We start from the raw sequence: 10868 nt of genomic DNA on the forward strand, positions 1-10868 counted from the left end.
CATACAACCTGTACATGTCAGAGCCAGGATTATGAACCCAGCTTGGCTCTGGAATCTGTACTTTCATCACTGTGCTATGTTGCTTTTGAATTGTGTTATCCAAACTGTTCCTGATAGAGCAGCCTTTCTTCAAGGAGGTAAAGCTAGGAGAGCCCATTTTATCAAACTGGGAAACTACTCAGAATCCAGAAGCTTGAAGTCTCTGTTTAGAAATGTTGCTGTCTCAGATTCTAGAAACAATTCTCTGCTTTGGCCTGAAAAGCTATCCAAAAGATATGCCTTCACATTTCCTTAACCATCACTTCTTCACAGATCAGCAGTGGGATGGTTTTAAACACAGGGCAAATCAAGCTGGTGGAGAACCTAGTTAAGAGAGGCACGGACTTCCCTGGGGGTCCAGTGGTTAGGACTCTGCGCTCCCAATGCAGGGGGCCTGGGTTCAATCCCTGGTCAGGGAACTAGATCCCGCATGCTGCAACAAAGACCTGGCACAGCCAGATTTAAAAGAAAGAGAGAGAAAAGCAGAATGTCAGTCATTCAGCTTCTAGCCCAGGAAGCTGTGCACCTGCAGGGAGGTGCTTCACCTCTCTGGATCTCAGATGTCTCACTCAGAAAGTAAAGAAGTGAAAACAGATGACTTCCAAGGTCCCTCGCCTCCCTGAAAGAGATTCTTCCCTCAGCCACACCAGTTGTTGGCAATGAAGTGATAAGGCAAATGACAAGCAAGTTTTGACGGTGCTCTGAAAGCAGACACCAGGCATGTAAATTCAGATCCCAGGAATGTGAGAGAAAGCTCTGGCATGGCCTTCCTATTTCAACAAACAACTAATCAATGCAGAAACAGCCAGGTCGTTAAAAACCATTTTAATTTTCATTTTCAGACTTTGTTCATAATGGACCCATCCTTCAAATGATCTATTTTTTTCCCGCAGTTCATCCCAGACCCAGGAAACAGAGATAAGGAGGGACCATTCCCCCTCCACAATCTTTCTTCACATTCCACTTTTCACATTTGGTGATACAAATAAAACCTTTAAAATACTCAACACAAAACGTTTGAGACTTCCAAAGTTTGTGAATCATAACATATCATCGATCTGTTCAAAACTTGACAAATAGACGATAAGTTCCCTCGTTATACCTCAACATCTGATGAAGACGCACTCAATAAATATTTGTTGATTAGTAACAAATGTGTTGATGGAAAGTTCTAATCATTACCAGCGAAGAATCAGGCTCACGTATGTGCTGATTAAACCTCTGATCGCTTCTTCTGGGTTCATCACAAACTCCATTCATCCTCCAACAAGGAAGTGAGACTCCCTTAACTTTTAGCTCAGACAGATTTTACCAGAGCATGTGATGCTCAGACTGCCTTCCCACGTGTTTCACTGAGGAACAGGTAAGAAGGACCCAGCACACAGACACCAATACCTAAATCCTTAAGACTTGATGAGGGTTTGGTGGATTATCCCCCAGCCCTCTTACCCATTTAGTTTTGTAACTGCCAAGAGGTCAGAGCCAAAAGGGTTGAAAAGTAAACGAAAGTGCCCGGGGGGAGGAGAGGAAGGGCAGGATCATTAGCGAATTTAGGAAGTCACAGTACAGCGGCCAAAGCTGACGTCTCTGAAGAACCCAATGTTCTTGCTTTGAGGGACACTGGATCTCAATGATATTGCCACCTGGCTTGGAAAAGCCTGCCTTGTGCAAGCCAGGAGACGAGAATCCATTATCTTAGTCTGTGTCTTTGTAATCATGACACCGGGTCCGAGTAGCCCAAGGGTCTTTTCTGCATGACTGACAAACATCCAAATCAGGCTTGAACCGTGAGTGAACTTGAGAGTGAGGTCTGATGGGATCTATGTTCAATTCAAGAGGAAGATTATTGGTTACGCTAAAGAAGATCTTTGCTTTAAAATCATCATTTTCGCTACCTGGAGGTAGTAAGTGGCCCTGGACCCCTGTTAGGATCTAGGGAAGATGATCTGTGGGAAAAAAATTCCCTTTGGGAATTTAAGCACATCTCAATTACTCAAAGCACCTGTTAGCCTTACAAAGAAGGCAGGGTTCCTCACTTGAGACCTAGCCTAGGTTAGGAGGGTCGAAGCCTGAATTTTAGTTTTGATGAGTAGAGAAAGCCACACGGCCATTGGCTAAGCTTTCATCCTCAGCTGAGCATTCTTCTCTTAGAAATAATCACAATAACTGTCATAATTCCATCCATAATTGTATCAGTGTATCTATGTATATATAAATATATGTATAAGTGTATCTTCTCAACTTCTAAAACAACTTCCCAAACAGCATCTCATTTGTATCAACCCATTCCACCTCTCTTTATTTTAACATGGCATTCTGTGTTCTTTTTCTTTCTTTGTGTTCAGCCAGTTCTAAAATCCTACTCAGCTTTCTACTGTGGAGCACTCCATGGCCTCCTCTAACCTACCTGGCTTAAGAGAACAAAGGATTAAGAACAGTTCTGTCCTGAGGAACTTTCTGCAAAGATGGAAATATTATGTTACCTACACGGTCTGATAGAGTAACTGATACCACCATATAGCTACTGAATACTTAAAATGAGACTAATGTGACTAAGGAACAAAATATTAAATTTTACTTCATTTTAACTAATTTGAATGAAAACAGCTACACAGGACTACTGATGCCTGGATGGGACAGTGCAATTCTGAGGACTTTTCACAGCACTGGAAAGAAAAGATCAAACTGTCAGTCATCATTCCTGACTATCGACCATCATGCTACTGATTTCCACATGTGGAAATGAAAAGATTTTTTTTCAAACTTTAAATCAAACGTGTATAGTCCACATGGCTTAATAGCTGGGGTTGTATGCTTTTTCCTCAAATGCAAATATGGCTCAACACAATGTGCGGCAGTAGCAACTTTATTCTTTGGCAGGGTCCAGGGACCTTCACATCCCTGCTGGGAGGGCCCCATGCTCTCAGGCTTATGAATTCTACACCCTGCACCCACACAGCTCAAGACTTCTAAAGAGTGCCCTTTGTCTCCTTGGCTTGTGTGTCAAGGAGGCAAAGGGTTCTGCTGCACGGCAATTAATCAAATGGTCCACTTCTACCTTTGATCTGGGAGAAAATAGTCAAGATAACATTCAGGAGGAGAAAGTGAGAGACAGAGACACGGAGAGGGGAGGGAGAGGAGAAACTGTGCCAGAAAGAGAAGAGGAAAAGGTAAGGTGGAAAGAGAGATAGATGATAGGAAGGGCATGGGTATTTCAAAGAGTCCAGCCTCCATTCTCTGATCCGTCTTCTTTTAAAAACCAGGATGTCTCACGCTACCATGGCAAGTCCGTTTCCTACTACTGGTCAAATTCAAGCCCCCAGCTATCTTAACTCAGAAGAAAGGCCTCATAAAGGCTTATTGGAAATAATACTTTTAGACATACCTATTAACTTCCTACTCCAACACCCGTACGTCTAGTTTTCACTCAGGTCAACAACGGGTGTACTTAAAGGTGGCACTCAGAAACGTCCTGACTAGGAGAGAGCACTCCTCGGAAAATATGGTAAGCCTGCTGGTCTCTGAGAGCTCCTGGAGACATTTAAACTTTCTTTATCCCGACTGAAAAACCAGAAATCCATGATTAACTGCAGAGAAGGCAGGAACTAGTAATCATTTATGATTAACTACAATAGTATAGTAGCAAAACTTTGCTCAAGGTCTTGCAGGGTTTACCTTTAAATGAACTTCTTTACACAATGGTTGGGTGGAGGGTAGCCCTAAAAAAGAGAGAATTGAAAAAGAAATGGTGTTATTTTGTTCAACTGAAGAGAAATGAAGTATTCAAAAACAAGGATTATATGGGCATTTGTTTTGCTTTCCTAAAAAAAAAAAGAGCTATAATATGTGTTCCTTTTGTACATCTTAAAAACATGTTAGGGACACACTGAGCTGATAGATATGAAAAATTATGAATATTCCACTCAATAATTAAACATGTCTTCTTTTTGTTGGCCTTTTTCGTGACAGCATTTCCTGCACAATCCCTTTTAATCCAATTCTTTGATATTTTAAAAAAAAATGGAGATTTCTCTAATTGATTCACAGAAAAACTTTATTTATCCAGAGGAACTGAGAAAAGTTAGGCTTGGAGATATGAGCTGGTTTTTTTTTTATGAGGTTACTGAGCAGCAGCAGCAGCACTGAGTTGGCCTTACAGGGTAAATGACTTAGAGATGCAGCAAATTGATCTGCAGGTTTCTAGAGAACAAACGTGATGATTTCACTAGTTGGCATAAACATACAGACCCAAACACACTTACCCTCTCGACAGTTGTGAGGTCAGCTCGATTTGGGGCCAGACTAATGTTATAAATGTTCTAAATGAGGATCCCAAGCATTGTGGGTTCTCTAAAACACATCCAGTTTTCCCAGACCAGACATCGGAGTCTAGTTATATCTGTCACAGATGAATGAGTTTGTTCTTGGCCTGGCCTATCCAACTCAAACCCCGTAGGAACCTCTTTGAAAACCACAGAACATCATTCCATGCTTGATTTTGCACTAAGATCTTTCAATGGATTGAAACATACAGCACATAAGAGCAGGTGTTCCCAGCTCATGGCCCAGCTCCACGGCTGAGGAGGCCGCAGAGGGCATGTTATTCTCATTAACAATGCACCATCTCCACATCTCTTCCTGAAACAGGCTCTCCTTGTTTCAGACAGGAGAATAAGGACTGAGGCGGGCAATGTCTTGACCACTCCATCTCCCAGAAGAATGCTTAAGTCAAGTTAAGTCACTCACTCAGTCGTGTCCGACTCTTTGCGATCCTGTGGACTGTAGCCCACCAGGCTCCTCCATCTATGGGATTCTCCAGGCAAGAATACTGGAGTGGGTTGCCATTTCCTTCTCCAGGGGATCTTCCCGACCCAGGGATCGAACCCAGGTCTCCCGCATTGCAGGCAGATGCTTTAATTAATACATGACTGCTTACTAGAAACCTTCAGAAAGTCCCCAAAATGTCTTGAGGGCAAATCTTATCCTTGATCTATTCACACCTACCTGATCTATTCATACCTACAACCCTGATCTATTCATACCTACACTGATCCAAACATGTGGGAAAATCTAATGGGTATTTCCAGTGACCCTGGATTACCAAACGGAATTTTAGATATCATGGTGTATGATGAATGGCTGGGATGGTAGGGAAGATTTCCAAATTCAGAGGGCTCAGGGACTCATTCTACTTCTCTAATTTACAAATGAAGTGCAAATTTTGGTCCACTGGTAACTTATACAAGCTGACAAAATAACATCCCTTTCCAAACATTAGCTGCTGCATCCGCTTTGGACAGTTGCTAACCTAAAGTGCTAAGTAACAATGAAACATTGCAAAATCACAAAGACTCACGCTGTCCATTTGCCTGGGATGTCACGTACAGCACTGAGAAAGAATGCCTCCTGTCACCGGTCCACCCACAGCCTTCACTGCCGACTTGGGGGTGGGGTGACTTTGCAGGCATGGAGCCCTGTACCCAGCTCACTCACGCCACAAGTCTTTCTTCACATCAGCCTGGCTAGCTGACTCCAGGCCTCCAAAAATGGGAGGAAAAAAAGTATCACTTTAATCAAAAGAATTCATAGTGCTGCTTCCAGATACTTTATTCCCTTTGCGCTTCAGTTGCTGTAACAGGAAAAAAAAAAAGGGGGTGCTGCTCCATGAAGTATGAGAGAAAATGACAAGACCACATGAGGGCAAGAAATTAGAAGATGCGAGAGTCTTTGTGATGAAAACAATTTGTTCTAGAAAAATAATAACACTTATCAAATGCATACTACATGCCAAGCACTGGACATACATTATTTCATTTACTTCAAATACATATTGCCCCGAGATGTAGGCATTTGATCTCCGTTTTATAGTTGAGGAAAACCAACTTTTTGTTCAAAGTCACAAAGAAATTGACTGAGAAAGGCAGGGTTTGCATCTAGATAATCTGACTCCCAGGCCTGGCTCTTAACCACTCTGCTGTAACAGCCAGATAGTGCCCCATGAGGGCTCCTTTTAACCCAGCTGACATCTTTTGAGCAAGAGAAAATCTTTTCTATGTCATATTTCACAATTACCCACCATTACATTTTAGGAGGTCAGTCCTCCAGGAGGCTTTCTCCTGGCTCTCTCCCTAGGGACCAACTCAGGGGGAGTCATGTGGATGAGAAATCAGACATCACCTGCATGGCTGCAAAATAAAAATTCCTGCATGTGGCAATGAAGATCGAAGATCCTGCATGCTGCAACTAACGCCCGGTGCAGCCAAACAAATAAATAAATATTTTTTAAAAATCAGACATCAGTCACAGGTAACTGGCACAGGTTCACAGGGGCCAAGTTAGGCCAGATGAAGGTCAACACATTTTCTTTTTAATTGAGGTTATTAGTCTGCTCAATCAGGGAACATGGTGTGTCTGATTTTCATCTAGATATTTGGCCAAATCTCTCAGGATATTTTGGTAGACAGGATGGAAAATGTGGTGATTAGAGTTGTGGGAAACTGTCTTCCCTAAAGAAGATCAATTAATGGATTGGTGTCAGTCTCAGACACCACTGACCAACATTTTTACAACCACCCAGACACTCGCCAATCCCACAGCTGCTTCCACTGCCCTTCTCCTGGTACCTGTCTCTGCTAGACCCATCTACGTGTACCCTCCACCCACACCCCAAGCTTTATTTTCTTTCGTCTTTGGTCTTTGACTCATGTGATTTCCCAGGCTGGAACACTTTTTTTTTTTTTTTTAATATTTTTAAAAATTGTATTGGAGTATAGTTATTTCTTGCCTGGAAAATCCTATGGACGGAGGAGCCTGGTAGGCTCCAGTCCGTGGGGTCGCTAAGAGTCGGGCACGACTGCGCGACTTCACTTTCACTTTTCACTTTCATGCATTGGAGAAGGAAATGGCAACCCACTCCAGTGTTCTTGCTTGGAGAATCCCAGGGACAGAGGAGCCTAGTGGGCTGCCGTCAATGGGGTCGCACAGAGTCGGACACAACTGAAGTGACTTAGCAGCAGCAGCAGCACCATAGTTGATTTACAGTATATGTTTGTTAGTTTCATTGACAGGAAGGTTCTTTACCACTAGCACCACATGGGCAGACCCATAAAGTCATGTGGCTGTAAAAAAACAAACTATGTGAGGACACATGATTTTAACAGCACGTGTAAAAAAAACATGGGATTTTTAAATGACTATGAGTTGAATGTGACTGGGCCACCCAAAAAGATATGTATTTTCAGTCCTTATGCTTGTGTGGTTGCTAAGTCGCTTCAGTCACGTCTGACACTTTGTGACCCTATGGGCTGTAGCCCACCAGGCTCCTCTGTCCACGGGATTCTCCAGGCAAGAACAATGGAGTGGGTTGCCATGCCCTCCTCCAGGGGATCTTCCTGACCCAGGGACCAAACTCACATCTCTTGTGTCTCCTGCATTGACAGGCAGGTTCTTTACCACTAGTGCCCCCTGGGAAGCCCACAGTCCTTGTAGTTAGGAGAGAAATATCTAGAAATCATGAGTTCTGAGTTGGTCAAACCACACTGAATACTATGACTATTTCAGGTGTCATTTTTTAATACAAAAAGAAAAAAAAAATGACCAAACAGACTTCACTTAGAAGAAAAGAATCAGAATGAAGAAAATTGAAAATCAAATTACACAAAGAATGGCAAAGTACCTTGGGTTGTTCAGGCCAAACAAGAACAGTTTAGATAGAGAGCATGATTGTTGTCATGTGGAAGGCAAATTGACCTTGTTCTGAATCTCTCTTGAAAATAGGATCAGGGACTTCCTTGGTGGTCCATGGCTAAGACTCCATGCTCCCAATGAAGGGGGGGCCAGAGTTCGATCCCTGGTCAGGGAACTACACCCCACATGCCACAACAAAGAGTTTGCAGGTCCCAACGAAAAGATCCCTGTGCCACAACTAAGACCCAGCACAGCCAAATAAATAAATTAAAAAAATAAGTAGTTTCAAGAATAGAGAAGGCACTGGCAACCCACTCCAGTGCTCTTGCCTGGAAAATCCCATGGACGGAGGAGTCTGGTAGGCTGCAGTCCATGGGGTCGCTAAGAGTCAGACACGACTAAGCAACTTCACTTTCCCTTTTCCCTTTCATGCATTGGAGAAGGAAATGGCAACCCACTCCAGTATTTTTGCCTGGAGGATCCCAGGGACGGGCGAGCCTGGTGGGCTGCCGTCTATGGGGTTGCACAGAGTCAGACACGACTGAAGCGACTTAGCAGCAGCAGTTTAAAGAAGGAGGAGGCACATGTATACCTATGGCTGATTTATGTTGATGTATAGCAGAAACCAACATAATATTGTAAAGCAATTATCTTTCAATTAAAAAATAACAAATATTGAAAAGAAAGAAAGAGTAGCCTCGGCAATAGAAGCTTAAGGTGGGGAGGAGAGATTTCCAGCTCAAAAGGAAAGTAATTATAATGGGAAATAAGCTGTTAGAAAGTGGACAGAGAGAGGGGCTCAGGGTGGTTGGGGACATATTTATCCCTCAGTGAGTCAGTTCAGTTGCTCAGTCATGTCCAACTCTTTGCGACCCCATCAATCCCAGCACGCCAGGCCTCCCTGTCCATCACCAACTCCCAGAGTTCACTGAGACTCACGTCCGTCGAGTCAGTGATGCCATCCAGCCATCTCATCTTCTGTCGTCCCCTTCTCCTCCTGCCCCCAATCCCTCCCAGCATCAGAGTCTTTTCCAATGAGTCAACCCTTTGCTTGAGGTGGCCAAAGTACTGGAGTTTCAGCTTCAGCATCATTCCTTCCAAAGAAATCCCAGGGCTGATCTCCTTCAGAATGGACTGGTTGGATCTCCTTGCAGTCCAAGGGACTCTCAAGAGTCTTCTCCAACACCACAGTTCCAAAGCATCAATTCTTTGGCACTCAGCCTTCTTCACAGTCCAACTCTCACATCCATACATGACCACAGGAAAAACCATAGCCTTGACTAGACGGACCTTTGTTGGCAAAGTAATGTCTCTGCTTTTCAATATGCTATCTAGGTTGGTCATAACTTTTCTTCCAAGGAGTAAGCGTCTTTTAACTTCATGCTGCAATCACCACCTGCAGTGATTTTGGAGCCTCCAAAAATGAAGTCTGACACTGTTTCCACTGTTTCCCCATCTATTTCCCTTATTGCCAAATTCAGACTTAAATTGAAGAAAGTAGGGAAAACCACTAGACCATTCAGGTATGACCTAAATCAAATCCCTTATGATTATACAGTGAAAGTGAGAAATAGATTTAAGGGACTAGATTTGATAGACAGAGTGCCTGATGAACTATGGACGGAGGTTCGTGACATTGTACAGGAGACAGGGATCAAGACCATCCCCATGGAAAAGAAATGCGAAAAAGCAAAATGGCTGTCTGAGGAGGCCTTACAAATAGCTGTGAAAAGAAGAGAAGTGAAAAGCAAAGGAGAAAAGGGAAGATATAAGTATCTGAATGCAGAGTTCCAAAGAATAGCAAGGAGAGATAAGAAAGCCTTCCTCAGCAATCAATGCATAGAAACAGAGGAAAACAACAGAATGGGAAAGACTAGCGATCTCTTCAAGAAAATTAGAGATACCAAGGAAATATTTCATGCAAAGATGGGCTTGATAAAGGACAGAAATGGTATGGACCTAACAGAAGCAGAAGATATTAAGAAGAGGTGGCAAGAATACACAGAACTGTACAAAAAAGATCTTCACAACCCAGATAATCACGATGGTGTGATCACTCACCTAGAGCCAGACATCCTGGAATGTGAAGTCAAGTGGGCCTTAGAAAGCATCACTATGAACAAAGCTAGTGGAGGTGATGGAATTCCAGTTAAGCTATTTCAAATCCTGAAAGATGATGCTATGAAAGCGCTGCACTCAATATGCCAGCAAATTTGGAAAACTCAGCAGTGGCCACAGGACTGGAAAAGGCCAGTTTTCATTCCAATCCCAAAGAAAGGCAATGCCAAGGAATGCTCAAACTACCGCACAATTACACTCATCTCACACGCTAGTAAACTAATGCTCAAAATTCTCCAAGCCAGGCTTCAGCAATACGTGAACTGTGAACTTCCAGATGTTCAAGTTGGTTTTGGAAAAGGCAGAGGAACCAGAGATCAAATTGCCAACATCCGCTGGATCATTGAAAAAGCAAGAGAGTTGCAGAAAAACAACTATTTCTGCTTTTGGGGGGCTTCCCTGGTGGCTCAGAGGTTACAGCGTCTGCCTGGAATGTGGGAGACCCGGGTTCAATCCCTGGGTGGGGAAGATTTCCTGGGGAAGGGAATGGCAACCCACTCCAGTACTCTTGCCTGGAGAATCCCGTAGAGGGAGTCCATGGGGTCTCAAAGAGTCAGAAGCAACTGAGTGACTTCACTTTCTTTCTGCTTTATTGACTATTTATCCCTAGAAATCTTCAAACAAATCTTCAACCAAATGGATGCCCACTTGGCACCAGGGATTTTAAGAACTGAATGCAAGTTTAGACTTGATAACCTACACAAAGACCTTTCCAGATAATTCAGGAAAGAATCTATGGTCCTCATATTTCTGCATTTCAGTAACATCCTCAAATTTACATGTTTGAGGCAGCCACATGGCTCAGTCCCATAAACCCTGAGCTATTTTACTTCTACGTTGTCTTGTCTCACCTAATGCCTCATAGCCTCATAAACTAAAAGGTAGGAGAACCCAGTTTCTAGTCCCAGATTTGTTACCAGTTAGTTGTGGGTTTATCATCTCGTTTAAGCTCAATTTCTTCCTTTGAAAAATAAGGAAGTTTGGGCTCATTACCCCATTTAGTTCTTTTCACATTAAAATTCTAA

At 43.1% G+C, this 10868-nt stretch overlaps 1 non-coding gene across 1 annotated transcript; it reads left to right on the forward strand.

Annotated features, from left to right (window-relative positions):
* Nucleotides 1-385: 385 nt before the first annotated feature.
* TRNAG-CCC lies at nt 386-458 on the forward strand. Its single transcript has one exon. It is a non-coding gene; the product is annotated as a tRNA-Gly (tRNA).
* Nucleotides 459-10868: the final 10410 nt, after the last annotated feature.

Source organism: Bubalus bubalis, chromosome 4, assembly GCF_019923935.1.
Source record: "Bubalus bubalis isolate 160015118507 breed Murrah chromosome 4, NDDB_SH_1, whole genome shotgun sequence".
NCBI classification, from domain to species: Eukaryota; Metazoa; Chordata; class Mammalia; order Artiodactyla; family Bovidae; genus Bubalus; species Bubalus bubalis.